Here is a 21,845-nt window from a genome sequence, read left to right on the forward strand (position 1 = left end):
TGTTGGGCAAAGGCCCAGAAAACCAGGAGGGAGGCATGGAATGGAGTGGCTGGAATCCTCAACAGGAGCACTCTACACTACAACAGTTTGTTGCAGGTCCCACTTATAATGGCTAAATTTGACAAATAGTTATCTGGCTTATACTAAATCATGGAAGTGTTAAGAGTCTTGAGACATCTCTTCTTTATGTCATTCTATAGTCAACATAAAGCATTAATTTATTAGCTCACTGTTGTCATCTTTTATTCTCTAGTATTGATGTATGCTACCCTATTTTAAAGAGGAACTCTCATAGATCAGCTTCTCCCAATGTGGTACCCTCCAGATATTTTGAACTACAACTCCCATCAACCCCAGCCAGCATGGCTAATAGTTGAGGCCCTGGTCAGTTTGGTTGCCCTTTTCGGAGAAGCCATGGGGATCCTACAACCACCAGCCCCCCAACACACACACAGAGTAGGTGACAGTGAAGGAGTTGGCCTCAGAGTCCATCCTCCAGAAGGACAGGGATGAAGTCCTTAAAGAGAAAATGAATTGCACCTTTCCATATATGTTTTCTTCCATTAATTAGAGTGGCCTCGGTAGTTCAGGCATTGGTAACCTCGAGACTGGATTCCTGCAATGCGCTTACTGGGGCTACCCTTCAGTTTGGTCTGGAAGCTGCAGGCGGTTTGAGGCTGCTTACAAGGGCCTCCTTTTGCAGGCCTGTACACCTTTGCTAAAAACAAACTGCAGTGGCTGCCAAAAGGTAACAGGCCATGTTTAAGGTGTCGTTAACATATAAAGTCCTATATGACTTTAGACCATATTGCTTTAGGGATTGCCTCACCCCGTACCATATGTCCCTGCCTGACCTTTGCGATCCTTAGAAGGAGCGTTTTTGATGATACTGCATGGTCCTGACATTCACCTTAGGAGTACCAGTAATGGTGTTGCAGCACCCGCCCTCTGGAACATGCTCCCAACTGACATCGGACTGGTGTCTACAGTTCTGGCTTTTAGACATATCTGTCAGGGTGGAAACTGAGCCGATAGAACCCCAGAGCAGTTCTGATTCTGAGGAGGATCAGCAATCCGTGGGAGAGGAGCCAGCTCATCCCTCACAGGCACAGCAGCTGGCAGAGATTCCTCCTGCTGGCATTCCTGAGATAGATAGTGATCCTAGCAGTGAGAAAGTGTGGGAACGGGGCTTGCTAGACGCTTGATGCAGACGCAAAAAGCGACAAGCGATGGAGGGCACAGAAAGGAGGCGTAGCGCCCGTTTGGCGCGCAAGCAACGGCCGCCTCCCCTGAACCCAGGGGAAAGAGGGAGGATCTCTCCCTAGCCCATAAGTTCAGGGTCTTCAAGTGACTCTCCTTCAAACGGGGATCAACTGCCTACTCGGCACATAGGCCACTCTGCTGTTCCTTGCTTAGTCGTTTGTGTTTAGCACCTGAAAGAGTCATTAAGTTGTAAAAGGATTAAAGCCTTGAAAAGAATCCTTTCATCTGTGTCTTGAGTTGGCTATTGGAGTCTACTGAAAGAAGCCGCTAGGGAGCCTCCTGACAATATCCTTAAGACCTATCTCTTTATGTAAGCTCTTCCTAATGTGTGACCTACCCAGTTACTGTACAGTTATCATTTTATTGTTGATCAGTAGAATGATAATTTTATTCTCATTTTATTGTTATACTTGAGTGTTGATGTCATTATTATGTTCACTGCTTTGATCATTTTGTTGGGAAGCAAAATAAATATATTTCGAGAAATGCTTCAGCACTGCAATCACTACCAACCATGTGAGGCTGTATTCTGTTAACAATAGAGCTTTTTCAGCGATGACTCCTTTGTTATGAAGCCCCATCCGAAGTGATATCCATTGTTGTTGTTCAGTCATTAAGTCGTGTCTGACTCTTTGTGACCCCATGGACCATAGCACGCTAGGCCTTCTTGTCCTCCGCTCTCTCCATTATCAGACCCCAATAATAGGAGGTTATTCATATGTGTTGATGATGGATACTGAATCAGAACCAAAAGCTGTCATCTTTTTTGACTGGCATTTATATATCATTGTGACTTCACTAGTAAGTAAATCCATTTGATCTGGCCATACACAATTACACGCCCCCCATACCAGTACAAAATAACATCCCAAAATAGCACTTACAAAACCAGAGGTCATGACACCCCTAAATACACGTGGTCCCTCTATTTTATTCAACATTGACAAGAAATGTACAAATTATGCAATGCACTACCAGAAATATACGTATTATGTCAGCATTTTTCCTTATTTTAATACTGTTTTTAATTAGTAGCTATTTAACACATGTCACCCTCAAGTTCGGAGATTAATCCTTTGGCAATGGCGGAGTAAAAGACAGGTGGTTCTGACACTGCTAACTCATTGAAGAACAGTCAGGAGATCCCATGAAGTGTCATTTTCCAATTATGGAGATTTCTTGCACACCTGCTCTGCTGTAGGCAAGAGGATGCTTGTTACAGTGCTGCAAGCCATCATTCTATTTGGTAACATTGGGCAAAGTTCAATGCTCCTTGTGTAGTACCACAGCCAAACTGCTTGACGTTCCAATTTATGGACACTGTACTCTGCAAAACAGAAGACACTGGCATCCCTAACATCCTAGACCAGAAAAGAAAGGTATAGTGAACCTTCCCTTCACTAGGGTACCCACCGCTGACATCCGCAAAATGCGGTGGGACCATGCAGGTTTTCTGTTGCTATTCCTTTTTCTTAACGCTTTTGAGACTTGGATCTATGGAACTCCTTGCCACAAAACCATCTCAAGCATAAAACCCTTAATCATAAAAGTGCTACCACCAAAATAAACAATTTGTATCTTAAATATCTCAGTAGCCTGGTATCTAAGGCATAGGCATAGGCATGGGACTGACACCACTGCTAGAGACAAGATGAACAAAACTAAGAGGTTTGTTAAGGGGGGTTATGTACACAAGGGGATAGAGTGTTGTTCAAATGATAGGATGGGAATGCTTTTAAATATCCTTGGTTACTGTACCCAATTAGAGAATCTTCCCTGCTTATAAGCTCTCAACAGCTTCCCCCCGCCGCAATCCAATTCCCCTAAACTCCACCCTAGCCAATCTCCCACAACCAGGAACAGTCCTCCTCTGCCTTCATCCCCTCCTGTTGCCTCTGGGATGCATGCTTCCTTTTGGGATGATGACACTGTATCAGGGATCACTTGCTGAAGCTCCTTCTGGTCAGACCTCTGATTGAATCTCCCTGGTGCTGAGCACTGCTGCCTGCCTGAATTATCACCACAGCCTCACAGCCTGGCCTCCTGTTCTTCACAGCCACCAGCTATAGATTCCAGGGCTCCATCTACATGGAAATGGAATGAGAAGTGCTTTCTGGTTTTATCTGGATTTTCTTGAAATCACTTCGGTCCATCAGGGGCACACGAAGCAAAGCGGAGTATACACCACCTAAAAGCCTGCTTTCATGGGTCACACAGCACTTGAAACCCCCATACTTCAGGGTGGGTTGGGTGGGTGGAGTAGAACTGAACCACGTCGGTGCTGCTCAGTGAATGAGAGGGGCGTGTTCCCCATCCCTGTCCATACTCCCCTGCTCAGGGAAGTTTACTGGAAGCTCTGAATTAGGTCCGTGTAGTTTACCCTACACCTCTCCCTGCTCATCCACCATTGGGATATTGTGAAAGTTTAAAAGATACTGCACTATAGTCAATGGGAGAAACAGGCTACATAATCTGAATGCGTAAAGCAGCTACTCCACTATTGTGAATGATTGAAACAGTGCTACTGCGCTATTCTGAATGCGAAATACAGGCTACAAGCTGTGAATGGATAAAGCAGCTACTCTGTTATTGTAAATGACTGAAACAGCACAACTGCCATACTGTGAATGGGAACGCAGCCCTACTTCGAATGGGGAAAAAGAGGAATGGGGCAGCAGAAGGGGTGGCCCCAGCCCTTGACCAGGTCACAGAGGCATGCCTAGGATTTAATGAGGTGGACAGGGCACACTGCAGTGGAACCACACAGGAGTCGCATTTAAGGGGAAAAGACACACTAAAAGGACTTTCTGAAAATGCACCTTTTCCAGAGGGAAGTTGTGGGGTTGCTGCTGATTGGCCACAGCGTCGTCTGTCACAAACAAGTCTGATGTGCTGTCGCTCTGCACTAAATCGGCCATGTAGATTAGGCCCTGGTCTCCCTCCAGAAGTCTCTCAGACTGGTTTTCTCTTTTCCTAGCTCTGCTCCCTTCAGCTAACCACCAGTAACTCCAACTCCCTCTCATCCCCTTGTCAACTCTCAGCTCTGTCTCCAGCTGTCAGCTCCAACTGCCCTTTTTCTGCCTAGCTAGAGTCTGATGTTTGCCAGACCAGTAAAAAATAACTTTACCTGATTCTCGCTGTCTCCCTTTCAAAATCTGGCTCTCTTCACACCTGAGGTTTTTTTAGCAGGATCGTTCTTCTTTAATCACTGGTTTTCATGGGAGCTTTAGATGACACCGCTGCTCTCCTGCTGCTATCTCACAACTTTCCTTCCTTCTTCCCGTCTTATCTAAGAACGGGGAAAACCCGGCATTTTCTGTGCTTCCAATCGAAATAGTCACATCCCCTCCCCCGTGTATTTCCCCTTTAGCACTTTGTCCCACTTTGTGTGGGCATGTGCTAGGGCGTATTGCTCCAAGGTGATGAATAACATTGTCAAAACAACAAATTGGTGGGAAGCGGGAGGCAGGTCACTGACTGCTTCCAGTGACCATTTCTGCCTCTCTCCCATTCCACTACGGGCTCCAAGATCCCCTTGAACACAGCAATGCTTACTTCTCAGTAAACTAATTGGCTGTAAGGCTTCCCTTCCCTGGGAGTGAGTGCCATTGAAATCTGTGTGGTTTGCTTCTGAGTAGGCATGCATAGGAGTGCATTGTAAGTCTACTTAGAGTAGCAGTCTTAAGGTCTCCCATTCCCTTCAATGCATTTACTTTGAACCTCCCACTCCCATTGACTTCACTGACTGCTTCTTTTTTCTTTTCCTCACCAGATTGATGGGCTTTTTTCCTCCCAGGATAGATGGGAGAGTCACCCTCCTCAGCCACGCAGGAGAAAGGCTTGACATGATTTCAGTGGATATTAAAAGTGCCTTTTCTCCTCCTCAATGGGGTTGGGCATTGGAGGCACCGTATTGCGGTGGTTCCGGTCCTTCCTCTCCGGCAGGTACCAGAGGGTAGCACTGGGAGAGGAGGTTTCGGACCCGTGGCCACTCATTTGTGGGGTGCCACAGGGTTCCATCCTCTCCCCAGTGCTATTTAACATCTATGTGAAGCCGCTGGGGGCTATCATCAGGAGGTTTGAGGTGCGGTGTCATCAATATGCGGATGACACGCAGCTCTACCTCTCGTTCAAATCTTCACCAGGGTTGGCCATAGAATCCCTGTCCAAATGTCTGGAGACAGTGAGTTGCTGGATGGGGAGGAATAAGCTGAAGCTGAACCCTGACAAGACCAAGGTACTTTTGGTGGGAGATAAGAGGAGGCTGGGGGATGTTGACCTGGTGTTCAATGGGGTACGTCTACTCTTGAAAGACCAGGTCTGCAGCCTGGGGGTCATTTTGGACTCCCAGCTGTCCATGGAAGCTCAGGTGTCAGCTGTGAGCTGGACAGCGCTGTATCAACTCCATCTGATACGGCGGCTGCGCCCCTTCCTTCCTGATCATCTGCTCCCATCGGTAGTACATGCCCCGGTCTCCTCTCGTTTAGACTACTGTAATGTGCTCTACGTGGGGTTACCCTTGAAGACGGTTCGGAAGCTGCAGCTGGTACAGAAAGCAGCGACTCGCCTGATTAAAGGCAGCTGCCAGCAAGATCACATCACTCCAGTGCTGAAGGAGTTGCACTGGTTACCAGTTGTTTTCCGGGCCAAATTCAAGGTGTTGGTTTTGACCTTTAAAACCCTATATGGTTCCGGCCCAGCCTATCTTAAGGAGTGCCTCCAGCAACACCAGACAGGCCGCTTAACAAGATCAGCCTCAGATGGCCTTCTCTCTGTCCCATCAGCCAGGACAGCTAGACTGGTAGGGACGAGGGAGAGGGCCTTTTCTGTGGTGGCCCCCACTCTGTGGAACTCCCTCCCTAGGGAACTTCGTCATGCCCCCTCTTTAATGAGTTTCCGCCGTGCAGTAAAAACGTGGTTGTTCAGGCAGGCATTTGGGGTGGGTTAGGGTATTTTAGAAAATGTTTTTATTGTAGAATTTTATTGTTTTAAACTGTTTTATTATATGCTGTACATCGCCCAGAGTGCCTGGGTGACCAGCCAGATGGGCGATTAATAAATTAAATAAATAAATAAATAAATAATTCATCATGCAGAGCTTGGAATTGTCATTTTTCATAGTTTCGTTTTTGAGTGTGGAGTTGTTTTAGATAAGGGAGTAATGCTGAGGTTGTTTTCCACAGTACTCCTTCCCACCTAGCCAGCCACTATGTCTTCTCCTAGCCCACCTTGCAGGGTGGTTGGGAAGCCAGAATAAGGGGGGAAAGCAACAACAGCATGGGGGGGGAGTGAACCAAGCCAGGTCTAATGAAGAAGATGTCCCCTGTGAAGCAGTTGCCTGGGGGCGGGGGCTGCTAGGGGCGGCTTGGTGCATTGACTGTATACAACTCCGTTTGTGGATTTCTTTCTTCTGTAGTTGGGAACCTGGAAATTGGTATACCCTTCAAACTCAGTAGCACAAGCAATACTGCATTTAATTCCATCACACACTGACATATGTAGCAGTGCCAGAACTTTGGGGAAAGCCACCGAGAAGACCCTCTCACTGCCCTCGGAGGCAGGAGGGGACCGGCTCCCATAGCCTGCTATCCAGTTCACTAGAAGGGCTTCCAACTTCCCTCCTGCTGTGGAGGAGTGGAGGGATGGGGCGGAGCCATCAATCATGTTACAGGAACCAATGATCAGGGGAAGGAAGGGGGTATGGAGCCAGCAGCCCCCTTCTGTCCTGATTGTTCTGTGCAGCTCTGCCCAGCCATGGAACGGTATAGAATGGAGGGCCGTGCTATGAGAGATGCCTGGATACAGGGCCAGTGTAAATCCCAGAAAGGATCTGGAGTAAAAAGGACCAGTATGTAGTGGGATAAAATGCCAGGTGTGAAAAGAGCCTCTGTCACTAAGCACTACTCTTAAACAGGCCTTCAGCACAGTAACAAAGCAAGGCCTCATGTCTACTTAAATACATGACAGTCTCACAGCGGTCACATGAAGTATTTAAACATTGCAGAACATCAACAGACATTTATATACCTAGCATTTCTCCACAAAAGGTTTCTCCCAAAGCTTCTCATTTCCTTGCAGAAATGGTCTCTCCTTCTGCAGAGGCAACATTTGGGAATGCCTCATTGCTTGTTGACATTTTCAGCTTTGCTGTTGCTGCCAGATATCTGGATTGAAAACAGGGATGCTGGTGTTTGCTGTTTCTGAGAATTCCAGAACAACCCTCTAGACCGGATGCTTCAGCTTACAACTGCCATCATCCCTCAGTGTCTATTCTGGTGAAGATTGATGGGAACTGTAGGCCAATACATCTGGAGGGCCAGACGCTCACCTCTGCTCTAGCCTGAACCATCTTGAGGACTGAGTTTATAACCCATAGCCATGTAGATTGGATGAAACCATTGGCCTGGATTCCTAATTCTCAGAATAACGTGGCCAAAATGCCACTAAATATGCATTCAAGCCCTGATCATGTGAGTCTTGAAGGTTTCTAGTTGGCTCATGTGGGAAGCAGGCTGCTTGGATAGTAGAACTTTTGGTCTGAAGCAGGAGAGCTTTGGTCAGAGGGAGCAAATGGACCTAGGGAGTAGTTTAGTCAGGCCTGCAGTAGGATTTTCATCCAAAAAGATGCATATTGCAAACAGTAAATATGAAGAGGCATTCTAGATGTTTCTATGGTTATTATGGTCTTACTAGTCCAAAGCTCTAGTGCAGCCTTCCTCAACTCAATGCTCACCAGAACTGTTGGACTGCAACTCCCATACTCCCAGCCAACACATCTGGAGGGTACCCGGTTGGGGAAGGCTACTGTAAGGTCAGATTACTCCCATTACCTTGCTAGCCCTTTCTCATTTTTTTCACTCATTACTGCCCTGCTCATCCACAAAAAGCAAAGGGGAGACAGCAAACAGTGCAGGTTCCAAGGAAGGTGGCAGATTAAATGAATTCATAACAGAATCAGAAAGAAATAATGAAGGGTACTAAGAAATACTGCAAGGGAAACTTTGCTCCAGGGATGGGGGCCCTTCAGATGTTGGACTACAACTCCCATCATTCCTCGCTACTGGCCATGGGGGCTGGAGCTGATGGAAGTTGGAATTTTGGTGGGTCACAGGTTACCCAACCCTGCTTTGCTCCTTGAATTCAAGAGTTTGCTGTATACCCTCCATGCACAAATATCGAAGGTTAGGAAACGAAAGAATTATGAAGTCACCATGACAGACTAGTAAACTGATGCCACCTTTAAATATTATTTATAGCACTGGAATGTTTGCCAGTAAGGGCAGCCACTCATCTGAGAACTGGCACTCAAGTACAGTGCTTGGAAATGTACCACATTTTGTAATTGCACAGAGTACACAAGGCTGCCTTTCATTTATTTACTTATTCATTTTGACTTCAGAGCTTTGTCACAAGGAAGCCATGACAGCTTGAGAACAAATGGCCTCACAGCAGCTATGCTGTATTACCTGTTTTGCAAGTAGTGTCAGATCGCTTACATTGAGAATCTGATGAAGTTAATCTCAACCAGATCAGCAATACAGTCGAGCCAAATTAGTAAGGAGGAAGATGATTTCTAGTGCATGTCTACCTAGAAGTAAGTCCCATTGTACTCAGTGGGGCTTACTTCTAGGAAAGTGTATGTAGGACTGCGGCCTTTAGTTCCAGCGAATTAAACCTGGCATTACTGGGTTGAATTTATCTCCTTTATTTAAATGGCAGGGACTCCATCAGCCATGGCATCCTCCCAGACCAGCCTTCCCGCTACTTTAGGTCTGCTGGGGAGGCCCTTTTTCTTTACTCTGGGGCCACCCTGACAGTGGCTGGGGACCTCCTCTGTTGCCACTTGTAGATTTTGGAACTTGCTGTGGCTGAGCCTCGATCAGCCTTCCCAAATCTGGAGGCCTCCAGATGTGCCAGACTTTAACTCTCATCACCCCCAGTGATTGGGCATGCTCCATGGGGATTATGGGAGTTGTTGTCCAACAGAGCACCCAGCTGGAGAAAGCTGCTGGCCTAGGTTATGGAAGTCCCTTCCAGACAAGGCTTTTATTGCACCATTGCTCTGCCTCATTCAGGGAATTATACAGAGATCCAGACAATTTATGTATGTATGTATTCATTTCATTTCATTTCATTTCTATACCACCCAATAGCCGAAGCTCTCTGGGCAGTTCACAAAAATTAAAACCAGCAAGCACACAGTAAAACAATATAAAATATAAAAACATTAAAACCACAATATAACAATGCAACCAGAATAAAACTAGTGTAAAGCCTAGCAGCAATGCAAAGATTTAAAATACAGATTTAAAACAGCAAAGCTAAACGTCTAGTAAGCTAAAATGCTAAAAATGCTAAAATGCCTGGGAAAACAAAAAGGTCTTCACCTGGCGCTGGAAGGAATACAATGTAGGTGCCAGGTGAACCTCACTAGGGAGCGCATTCCACAGCCAGGCTCCCACTGCAGAAAAGGCCCTCCTCCTAATAGCCACCCACCTCACTTCCTTTGGCAGGGTCTCATGGAGGAGGGCCACTGAGGGTGATCTTAAGGTCCAGGCAGGCACATATTGGTGGAGCCAATCCTTCAGATAACCTGACCCCAACCCATTTAGGGCTTTGAATGTTAATACCAGCACTTTAAATCAGGCCTGGAAATGGACTGGCAGCCAGTGCAGCTGAAAAGGTACTGGAGTAATATGAGCTCATTGGCCAGTCCCTGTTAACAATCTTGCTGCCCTGTTTTGGACTAGCTGAAGTTTCTGGACCATTTTCAAAGGCAGCCCCATGTATAACACATTGCAGTAATCCAGACGAGAAGTTAACAGAGCATGGATAACTGTAGCTAGGCTATCTCTGTCCAGATAAGAGCCAGGGCCTGCAGGAGAAGCCACCACCACCACCACCACCGGGGAAGAGGTGTGCTTGCCGCCGCTGGGCCTGCTGCTGCCGCCGCTGGGCCTGCTGCTGCCGCCGCTGCCACCACCACCAGGCCTTCCTTGTGGACTTCTGCCTGGCAGACCGCCAGTCCCTGCAGGACCAGGCCCCCAGGTACCGAGCCAGCTGTGCTGCTCCACCTGCCCCTCCCTGGAGGGGCTACATAAGCTGGCTGGCTGAGGTGGCCTGGGAGAGCCAGGGCCTGCAGGAGAAGCCACCACCACCGGGGAAGAGGCGTGCTTGCCGCCGCTGGGCCTGCTGCTGCCGCCGCTGCCACCACCACTTACAAAAATTGTGTTCTTTTCCCTGGTAGACCTTCCAATTAGTTTACCAAGAATGAGAGGAGGCAGAGATCTGGTCCAACACGATTTTCTTCTGCAGAATAAGGCAACCCTTGGGGCTAACGCTCCATCAAAGGTTACAATCAAGTGATGTGATTCAAAAGTTTATATAGGCAAGACCTTTGGGGCTGTCTTACGCTTGCGCTGTACTAATCTCTTTGTCTAGCTGAGAGGGAAACAGAAGACAGGCAGCACCTTTGACATATCTAGGCATGCGCAGAGAGGTAGCCTTGTACTCTAGTAAACACATTCTTGGCATTCCTGAGTCTCTGATAAGACGCTGTGTCTTTGTTTAGCATGGCAGTCTCACACTGAGGTAAAACAGACATAGCCTAGCTTATAAAATCATGGGATAACAGACATACTACAACTGAAATTTCTATAACAGTCCCCCCTCAAAAGGCTTTTCTTAAATCTCATACCTCTCTTTGGTCCAGCAGTGGACTACACACTTAAAGGCACAAACCAGCATCAATAGTATCATAACAAACAAGACTGCATTGATTACAAGTTGTTTTAACCATGCAAAATCAGGGAGCCAGGAAGTCAACTATAACCAAGGATCACTTGCTCCTGAATAATTCTGTCCAATCATATCTTGTAGTTTGGCAATTTCATCTTCTATGGTTTTGTTTAAATCATGGAACTTTACTCTACACCCTTGCTTCGCTAGGGTGCAGACGCCACCTTGGCGTGCTAAGAGATAATCTAAAACAAACTGATACTGGGCCACTAGCTGGCTGAGATCTTCAATTTCAAATTGCATGGCCCTTACCATTATGGCTGTGGCACTGATGGTCTCTTCTAAATGGCAAGTGAGGCCTAGGATACTTTTTCTGCAATAATTTCTGGGTATAAACCCAGGGTAAGCAATCCTGTAACTAGTTCACCCCCTACCTTGTTTGGTTCTGAATCTGACAGTTGTTATTACAGTGTCATCACAGTTTTTATTCATTTGTTTTATAAGTTGCCCTATTTTTCTAGTGGTTTGCTACTTTAACGGTGGCCTTCAGGTGGGTCAGCTTCCGGTGTGACCCCCTCTGGTGCAGGTGATGCTTTTATGTGGGTGTGATGGATCCACTTCTTTCTTCTAGCGACTTTTATAGCCGTGTGAGTGGTGAGTAGAACCTGGAATGGACCCTTTCATTTTTCAGTAAGTGGTTCATCTTTCCAGGACTGGATCAGCACCTAATTACCAGGACTGAAATTATGCACTGGAGCATCTAAAGGCAAGGATTCGTATGGTGCTAGGAACCTGTGAAGACAAGACAAAACAGACTGCAAGGCAGTAACATATTCATGGATCTTTAAAGCCCTTACTTTTAAGTTTATATTTAAGCTATCAGCCATAGGTAACATCTGAGGTGGGCGCCCATATAACATTTTAAACGGTGTCAATTTAATACTTCCCCTGGGGGTGCACTGTATTCGAGTTAAGGCGATTGGCAAGGCCTGTGGCCATCTCACGAGTAGATCTTCTATTGCAATTTTTCTTAGATGTGTAGCCTGGTGCAAGTCTCTCACTATAAAGCTCAGAAGAGGCCTGGATATGAACACTTTGCCTCTTGGGACTATCTACCATCCATCTTTAGTTTGCTTTGCCTTGTATTCAAGAGCTCTCTCATGCTCAGCTGGAGAGTAGATTGGAACCAAATCTGTACTCAAATATGGGATTAGGTCTCTTTCATAATGCACCTCCTCACTTCTCATTTGTGCGGCTTCTTTTGCAGCCTTATCTGCCAAAGCATTGCCTCTTATTTTTTTCGGGATTGGCACTCTTTCCATGCGCTTTTTCTAGAGTAACTACTGCACATCTTGTGTATCTACAAACACCTTAAGGTTTGGCTTTGGTAACAAGGAATCAGTGAGGTCAGGCCTGATCAGAGTCACCTGACTTAAAATTTTTAAACAGTCATGACAATTTAGATCTGGCTTAGGGAGCAAGGTGGCAGGATGAGGCCTGGGCTTGAAAGCAGGGAGATCTCATAGCGTGACTGGCGTGACCGATAAAAGCACAGTTGCTGCCACAGCCCTTAAGCAAGCAGGCCATCTCTTTGCGGTTGGATCCAGAGTCTTCGAGTAGTATCCTACAGGTCTCCAGGAAGGACCTGTCCTTTGGGTCAAAACCCCTGATGCCACTCCTTTATTTTCATGTACATAGAGCCGGTACGGTTTGTCGGGATCTGGTAAGGCCAGAGCAGGTGGCGACACCAAGGCTTGCTTCAGCTTAAGAAAAGCCTTTTCCATTTTATTTGTCCGTTTTCAGTGGATGATATTTTTTTTTTGTCAAAGCTTCATACAGGGGTTTCGCTTTCCCTCCATAATCAGGTATCCACATTGTAAAAAAACAACAAACCCGGTGAGCCCAAGGAAGGCTCGCAACTCTCGAGGGTCTGTAGGCCTCTGTGTCTTCTGTATGACGTCCAAACAACCAGTGCTCAGGTCTCTGGTTCCCTTTCGAATCAGGTAGCCCAAGAAGGTGACATGGGTCTGGCAAATCTGAGCCTTTTCTCTTGACACTTTATAGCCTTTCAAGTTTAATTCTTGCAAGAGGGAGATAGTAGCTTTAGCACATGAGTCCTCTGTCTTGATGGCCAGAAGAAGGTCATTTGAATATTGAAGCAAGGACACCCACAGCTGGTCCTCTTTCCCTTTTATGGCCACCATCGCCCCCCTCTTCTTCCCCTTACGCTTTGGGCAGTCTTTTCGCCAATGTCCCTTCTCTTTATAGTAAGCGCATTCATCTCTTCCCAAATGCAGCTTTCTCTGATTCCCAAAATCTTTCTTTAAAACTTTATCTGCCCAATCAGGGACTTGCCCTGTGATTGCCATTGCAATCAAAGCTGCGTTCTGTCTGCCCTTCTTATCTGCTTCCTTCTTCTCTACTTTCTCACGATTCACAAACACCTTATAAGCAATCTCCATCAACTGGGGCAGAGACATTGCTACTGCCCCATCAGTCTTCTGCAACTTTCTCTTTTTTTTTCCTTGCCTTTTCTGCTTTACACCATTGAAATCTAACAGCGTGACTGAAAAACATTTTTTTTTCATTGCAGGGCATGGTGGAGCAGATCTGGCAATCATACTGTTATTCTGGCTACACAGCCAGGGCCCATTAAGATCAAGGGAAGGGCATTTTTATATATGCAAAAAGTTTTAAGCCACCATTTTTGCATCGGCAACTCCACACTTTATGAATTTTGACAGAGTGACAAGCTTGCCTCTGAGCATTTAGAGTGTCCAGACAGTTCAGATTTTGAGAAAGAGCTGGAACACGTGGGGCAGGAACTTTCTCAGGCTTTAGAAGCATAGCTGGGCTTAGAGATGCCACAGGAGAAGGGGAGGGGGAATTTTCCTCTCTCACTTTTTAATACAATTTATTGGCCCCCTTTTTTCTAAACGGAAACTAACTTTCGTAGTTTCTCTTTGAACGTTTTGAAGGCTGCTTCCTTTGTAGTCTGTGAATCTCTCAAAGCCTTGGAAATACAGCTTTTTATCTGAGTGTTGAAGTTACAAATCAAACTGTGCACTGAGCTGATCACAAACAAACACACAATTTACAACAACCGGAGTTTATGGCTATGACAAGCCTCACAGTACTGTTCATGGCAAATCTCTAACAGTCTAAAGTTCTAATCCATGTGCAGAGTGCCTCTCAAAAATCCAAACAATAATGGATCCAAACAAAAAGCTTTGGGCAATAAAAATGGGATGTTAGCAAAGGCTGTCTGTCTTTTCTTTAATTTAAGAGTGGAAGGTGTAACCTTACACCTCTTTTAGATTCTTCGACAGATAAGAGCAAGGTCTGCTCAGCTTTCCAGCTGTGATGCTTCAACTTGGGCAATTCTTTTGCAAATCTTACTGTTTCTATTAGGTCCTCACAGACATCTTCTGGTGGGGCCGGGCAACCCCCCCTTAGCTCTGCTCTCAATAGACTGGCAGAGATAAGCTTACACAGACCCAGACATTGCTCTGTCTTTGTTCCTTTAATTTTGCCACAGTCTTTCAGACTTCGAACAAATCTCTTTCTTCAGAGTTTACAACTTTGTTGTTGTTGTTGTAGCTGTTCTTGCTTCCTCTAACAAACTTGAATACACTGGAAGATGTTTCAACTTAGAAGGAGCTAGACCGAGCGAGACGTGGGGATGTAACAGATGGGTTCTCCATGGGGGGGGGCTTCTCTCCCTCCTCCCCCCAGCAACCTCTCCTCCCAACCTAACAGGCCGATTAGGGCAGGGGAAACCCAGGGAGCCTTGGGCAGGATTTCTTAATCTCCAAGCTCTTTCCGTGGGGCTTGAGTCAGGGAGAACAGGGGCTTTGGGCTTCATCTCGGAGCATACCATCATGACTTTACAATATTGACCTTTATGTTTTCTTATTCAGTCAGGATTTTTCAATATCCACATTTGCCAAGCATCAATATAAGGCAGCTGATCCCCATGGTTATCAACAATCACTTTATTATATACCTTGGACCCAACTTTTTTTTTTTCAGCTTCCCCCAGTTGGCCAGCCAACACTAAATGTCACCCATTCCCCATTACAAAACTTTATGAGCTCATCTTTTGTCATTAAACAACTTAAAATTCTTAAGCATGCATCCCAGTGGGTCTTGGCTATTTTCTCCTACGAAAGTTTTGATCCTATCCTGTTGGCCAATTTTTTTTATTTTTTCTTTCCCAACTGCTGCTTAAGCAAGGCTCAGTTAGACAAGAATGGGAGATTTGCACTCCCCAGACGGCCCAGACAGTGCGATCCAACTTACCTCGTAGCTCAGCCTCCAAACGACCCCAGAGTCGGACAGCGTTTCGTCCTGTCCTCCAAAGACCTCCACTCGCCTCGTCTCTTCAGGAGTCCTTTGCTAGCTGGGTTGCCAGGCAACAGCTGCCTCAAACCTCACGGTGAACCAAACAAGGTCCAGGGCGCCCTCCGCTTGGGTTGATCCAGCGTTTGCCTAGCTCCCAGGTCACACAGGGCTGTCCTTCGCGGTCGCCAAATTTGTTACAAAAATTGTGTTCTTTTCCCTGGTAGACCTTCCAATTAGTTTACCAAGAATGAGAGGAGGCAGAGATCTGGTCCAACACGATTTTATTCTGCAGAATAAGGCAACCCTTGGGGCTAACGCTCCATCAAAGGTTACAATCAAGTGATGTGATTCAAAAGTTTATATAGGCAAGACCTTTGGGGCTGTCTTACGCTTGCGCTGTACTAATCTCTTTGTCTAGCTGAGAGGGAAACAGAAGACAGGCAGCACCTTTGACATATCTAGGCATGCGCAGAGAGGTAGCCTTGTACTCTAGTAAACACATTCTTGGCATTCCTGAGTCTCTGATAAGGCGCTGTGTCTTTGTTTAGCATGGCAGTCTCACACTGAGGTAAAACAGACATAGCCTAGCTTATAAAATCATGGGATAACAGACATACTACAACTGAAATTTCTATAACACCACCAGGCCTTCCTTGTGGACTTCTGCCTGGCAGACCGCCAGTCCCTGCAGGACCAGGCCCCCAGGTACCGAGCCAGCTGTGCTGCTCCACCTGCCCCTCCCTGGAGGGGCTACATAAGCTGGCTGGCTGAGGTGGCCTGGGAGAGCCAGGGCCTGCAGGAGAAGCCACCACCACCACCACCACCACCAGGGAAGAGGCGTGCTTGCAGCCGCTGGGCCTGCTGCCGCCGTCGCCGCTACCACCGCCACCAGGCCTTCCCTGTGGACTCCTGCCTGGCATTTTTAAGGGGATTTTAATTGTTTTGTTTGTTTGTTTTATTTTGTTGGGGGGGATTTTGTTGTGTTTTTAGGGGTGGGTAGCCTGCCTGATAGGCGGGAGCGAGGGGGCATGTGTCCACCTGATGGAGGCAGTGGGGGGAGTGTTGGGGGCCAGAACATACCGAGGCTGGGCGGCAGGCGCTGGCGGAGCGCTAGGGGCAGGCCATGCCAGCTAAGGGGAACAAGGGAGAGATGTGTAGTATCTGTCCCCTGCTCCGGGCCTGTCCAGAGCCAAAGGATGGCTGGGGGAGGCGTGACCCCATCTTCTGGCCTTCGTTTGCTGCTCTGCAATGCCAGGTCTGTTACCCAGAAAACCTCCCTCATCCATGACATGATCCTGGATGAGGGTGCAGACCTCGCATGTATTACGGAGACCTGGCTGGCCGAGGCTGCTGCTCCAACCCTTGCAGCCATGTGTCCAGCTGGATTTTCGTATGCACAGCAGCCGAGGGCTGGGGATCGGGGAGGGGGAGTGGCTGTTATCTACCGAGAGTCCTTGGTCTTCACCAGACTCCCTCTCCGGGAGACCAAGGTTGTTGAGTGCATGTACTGGAGGTTGGGCCCAAAGGGCAGTCTGGGGATTCTGCTCATGTACCGTCCACCCCGCTGCACGACTGACTCCCTGGCCGAGGTGCTTGAGGTGGTCTCTGATGTGCGTGTACAGTCCCCTAACTTACTGGTGTTGGGGGACTTCAACGTACATTCGGAGGCCATCCTCACAGGAGCACCTCGGGACTTCATGGAGACCATGGCCTCCTGGGAGCTGCACCATATTCTAACTGGGCCCACCCATGTAGCCGGTCATGCACTAGACCTTGTGTTTGTTTCTGGAGAAGCGGGGAGTGATCTGGAAGTCGGGGGTATATCCACCACCCCCTTGTCATGGTCAGATCACTATCTGGTGATGTTGGACTTCTCGGTTCCACAACCCCTCCGCAGGGGTGGAGGACCCATTAAAATGGTCCGCCCCAGGCGTCTTATGGATCCAAATGGATTCCTGAACGCGCTTGGGGATTCTCTGGGGCATGCCAACGGCCACTCGGTCGAGACCCTGGTGGGTGGCTGGAATGCCGCAATCACTGGGGCATTAGATCGGGTGGCTCCGAAACGCCCTCTCCCCCTGAACAGGGCTCGGACTGCACCATGGTTCAATCCGCGGTTACGAGCTCTGAAACAGGAGGTGAGACGGCTAGAGCGCCGGTGGCGGAAGTCTCGCTCCAAAGACGATCAGACACGGGCTAGAGCTATATCTTCAGCCTATCACGTGGCGGTGAAGGCAGCAAAAAAGGAATATTATGCTGCCTCCATCGCGTCTGCAGAGTGCTGCCCCAGGAGGCTGTTCCAAGTGGTCCGGAGCCTGGTCGGTCCTGTGGCTCCGGAACCACTGGAGCATTCTTAGGCCTCCTGTGAGGCTTTGGCAAGGCACTTTGCAGATAAAATTGATCAGATTAGGTGTGTTACTCTGCACACTGTGGATACAGTTAGTGAGCAAGAGGCGGCCTGTGGCAAACCGGTTTTGTGGGATCGGTTCCAGCTTCTTCCTCCTGATGAAGTGGACAAGGTGCTTTCATCTGTAAGGCCGACCACCTGCTTACTTGATCCTTGCCCATCTTGGCTCATTATGAGCTGCAGAGAGAGACTGGGTGAGGGGATCAAGGCGGTGGTGAACGCCTCCCTTGAGGAGGCAGTGATGCCATCAGCCCTCAAGGAGGCAGTGATAAGACCGCTCTTAAAGAAGCCCTCCTTGGATCCTCAAGTTCTGAACAACTTTCGCCCAGTCTCAAATCTGCCATTTTTGGGCAAGGTGATTGAGCGGGTGGTGGCGGTGCAGTTGAAGGCACACTTGGAAGAAACTGATTATCTAGACCCATTTCAGTCGGGCTTCAGGCCTGGGCATGGGACAGAAACGGCCTTGGTCGCCTTGGTGGATGATATGAGGAGGGCTCTGGATAGGGGTGAATGCTCCTTCCTTGTACTCCTCGACCTCTTAGCGGCCTTTGATACCATTGACCACGGTATCCTCCTGGACCGCCTGGAGGGGTTGGGCATTGGAAACACTGTATTGCGGTGGTTCCAGTCCTTCCTCTCTGGCAGGTACCAGAGGGTAGCACTGGGAGAGGAGGTTTCGGACCCGTGGCCACTTACTTGTGGGGTGCCATAGGGTTCCATCCTCTCCCCGATGCTATTTAACATCTATGTGAAGCCACTGGGGGCTATCATCAGGAGGTTTGGGGTGCAGTGTCATCAATATGCGGATGACACTCAGCTCTACCTCTCATTCAAATCTTCACCAAGGTTGGCCATAGAATCCCTGTCCAAATGTCTGGAGACGGTGAGTGGCTGGATGGGGAGGAATAAGCTGAAGCTCAACCCTGACAAGACCGAGGTACTTTTGGTGGGAGACAAGAGGAGGCTGGGGGATGTTGACCTGGTGTTGAATGGGGTACAGCTACCCTTGAAAGACCAGGTCCGCAGCCTGGGGGTCATTTTGGACTCCCAGCTGTCCATGGAGGCTCAGGTGTCAGCTGTGAGCCGGACAGCGCTGTATCAACTCCATCTGATACGGCGGCTGCGCCCCTACCTTCCCGACCATCTGCTCCCATCGGTAGTACATGCCCTGGTCTCCTCTCATTTAGACTACTGTAATGTGCTCTACGTGGGGTTACCCTTGAAGACGGTTCGGAAACTGCAGCTGGTACAGAACGCGGCGGCTCGCCTGATTAAAGGCAGCCGCCGGCGAGATCACATCACTCCAGTGCTGAAGGAGTTGCACTGGTTACCAGTTGCTTTCGGGGCCAAATTCAAGGTGTTGGTTTTGACCTTTAAAACCCTATATGGTTCCGGCCCAGCCTATCTTAAGGAGCGCCTCCAGCAACACCAGACAGGCCGCTTAACAAGATCAGCCTCGGATGGCCTTCTCTCTGTCCCATCAGCCAGGACAGCTAGACTGGTGGGGACGAGGGAGAGGGCCTTCTCTGTGGTGGCCCCCACTCTGTGGAACTCCCTCCCTAGGGAACTCCGTCATGCCCCCTCTTTAATGAGCTTCCGTCGTGCATTAAAAACGTGGTTGTTCAGGCAGGCATTTGGGGTGGGTTAGGGTATTTTTTTAAAAAAAAAATTTATGGTAAAATTTTATTGTTTTAAATTGTTTATGGTGGGTTGTACATCGCCCAGAGTGGCTGGGTGACCAGTCAGATGGGCGATTAATAAATTTAATAAATAAATAAATAAATAAATAAATAAATAAGGGCGTAGTTGGTATACCAGCCTAAGCTGATAAAAAGTGCTCCGTGCCACTGAGTTCACCTGTGCCTCGGGTGACAATTCTGGGTCCAAGAGCACCCCCAAACTATGAACCTGATCCTTTAGGGGGAGTGCAACATCCTCCAGAACAGGTTGAATATCACCTAGCCAGGCAGATGAACCACCCACTAACAGTACTTTCATCCTGTCTGGATTGAGTTTCAGTTTATTGGCCCTCATCCAGTCCATTACCGTGCCCAGGCACTGGTTCAGAACAGCCACTGCCTCACCTGGGTTTGACGAGAAAGAGAGGTAGAGCTGGGTGTCATCTGCATATTGATGGCACCTCAGCCCACACCTCCGGATAACCTCCCCCAGTGGTTTCATGTCGAGGTTAAACAGCATGGGGGATAAAATAGATCCCTGTGGAACCCCATGGCACAATTGCCATGGCACAGAGCAATAATCCCCCAGCACCACCTTCTGGAATCAGCCATCCAAGTAGGAGCAGAACCACTGCAGTGCAGTGCCTCCAACTCCCAACCCAGACAACCTATCCAGAAGGGTACCATGGTTGATGGTATCGAAAGCCGCTGAGAGGTCCAGGAGAATCAACAGGGTCACACTCCCCCTGTCCCTCTCCTGGCAGAGGTCATTCCACAGGGTGACCAAGGCAGTTTCCATTCCAAAACCAGGCCTGAAGCCCAACTGAAATGGATCTAGATAATCTGTTTCTTTCAAGAGAGCCTGGAGCTGTCCTTTAACCACCTGCTCAAGCACCTTGCCCAGGAAGGGGATGTTGGCCACTGGCCAATAATTGTTAACATCCTCCGGGTCCAGGTTAGGCTTTTTCAGGAGTGGTCTGATTACCGCCTCTTTTAAAGAGGCCGTGTACTCCATAGTACAATGGGGTTTATACCATACATGTTAACAGCAAGGCACAACAGGCCAGCACCACTCCCTCTCTCAAGGAGGAATTTACAACCTCCTTGACCCAGTCAGACACCCCCTCCTTGTTTGATGTAATAAGTCATGAAGGGCAAGCACACAAGTGGTCGATCAGACTTGTCCAAGCACCTTGTCCACATTCTCAGGCCTCAATAACTGAAACTCATCCAATAAAACTGGACCAGACGGTGCTCTGAATGCCTCTACCAATGGAACTGCGTTAATCGTGGTGTCCAATTCATGACGAATCTGAGCAATTCTATCTTCAAAGTGCGGTGCAAACTTGTCACAGTGTGCAACCGAGGGTTCCACAGTCTTTCTCCCAGGCCCAGAATGTAACAGGCCGTGAACCACTCGGAAAAGCTCTGCTGGATGACACTGAGAAGATGCTATTCTGGTGGAAAAGAACTGTCTCTTTGCCACCTTCACTGCCACAGAGTAGGCTTGATAATGAGCTCTTACCTGTGTTCAGTCAGACTCAGCACGCATTTTCCTCCACCTGCGTTCTAGCCATCTCCCCTCTTGCTTCATTGCCCTCAGCTCCAGTGTATACCAAGGAGCTGGCCGGGCTCTGCTCAGAGGGAGAGGGCGCTTGGGGGCGATCGTGTCAACCGCCCGAGTCATCCCTGCATTCCACAGAGCGACCTGGGCTTCGACAGGAGCACCAGGCACACCAGTGTCTTCCACTTCTTCCATCTTTTTTCTTACTGTAGAAAATCTATTAAGTAAAGATGGAATCCCTGCACAATGCCTTCTGGCTCTTTGCGCTAGTAGCCCCCCTGTCTAGAAGCACCCCCCCTTCCTGGCTTCTCTTGCCTAGGACTTTTAAAATTAATTATTTTCATTAGGATAACAAATATAAGAGGGGTTATAAATGTTGAAACCTTGTAACAACAACAACAACAGCAATATGTGTCTCGGGCATGGTCTGAGGGCACATGACATCAAGGATACCTTGCTTAAACTAAGGCTTTCTTCACACAGAGCTTTTATCCTGCGATTGAGATTGCTCCTTCACGGAAGTTTGCAGGCTCTTTACAGGATGTCGTGAACCTCCAAGGCGTCTCCTGCACTAAGTTCCCTTTGTTCCATTTTTAAATAGATCGCAGATACTGAGCTATCGAATTACCCCATTGTGTTCCGCTTCAGTTCCCTCCGTGAAAAGAGGAAAAGCAGCAAGAAGCGGAGTGAGATCAATGAAAGATAACGGAAGACTCGGATACAGGGAGAAGGAGGGGGAAAGGGGAGGGGGGAAAGGAAGCGGGTAAAAAAGGGAGTCGTCGTGATCCTGCATTTAAAATGGAAGCAGAAAGCCCCATTTTAAACGCAGGATTTTAGGCTGGTGTAGAGA

Source organism: Heloderma suspectum, chromosome 5 (genome assembly GCF_057233095.1).
Source record: "Heloderma suspectum isolate Gila_16-S chromosome 5, 16-S_ref, whole genome shotgun sequence".
Lineage (NCBI taxonomy): Eukaryota > Metazoa > Chordata > Lepidosauria > Squamata > Helodermatidae > Heloderma > Heloderma suspectum.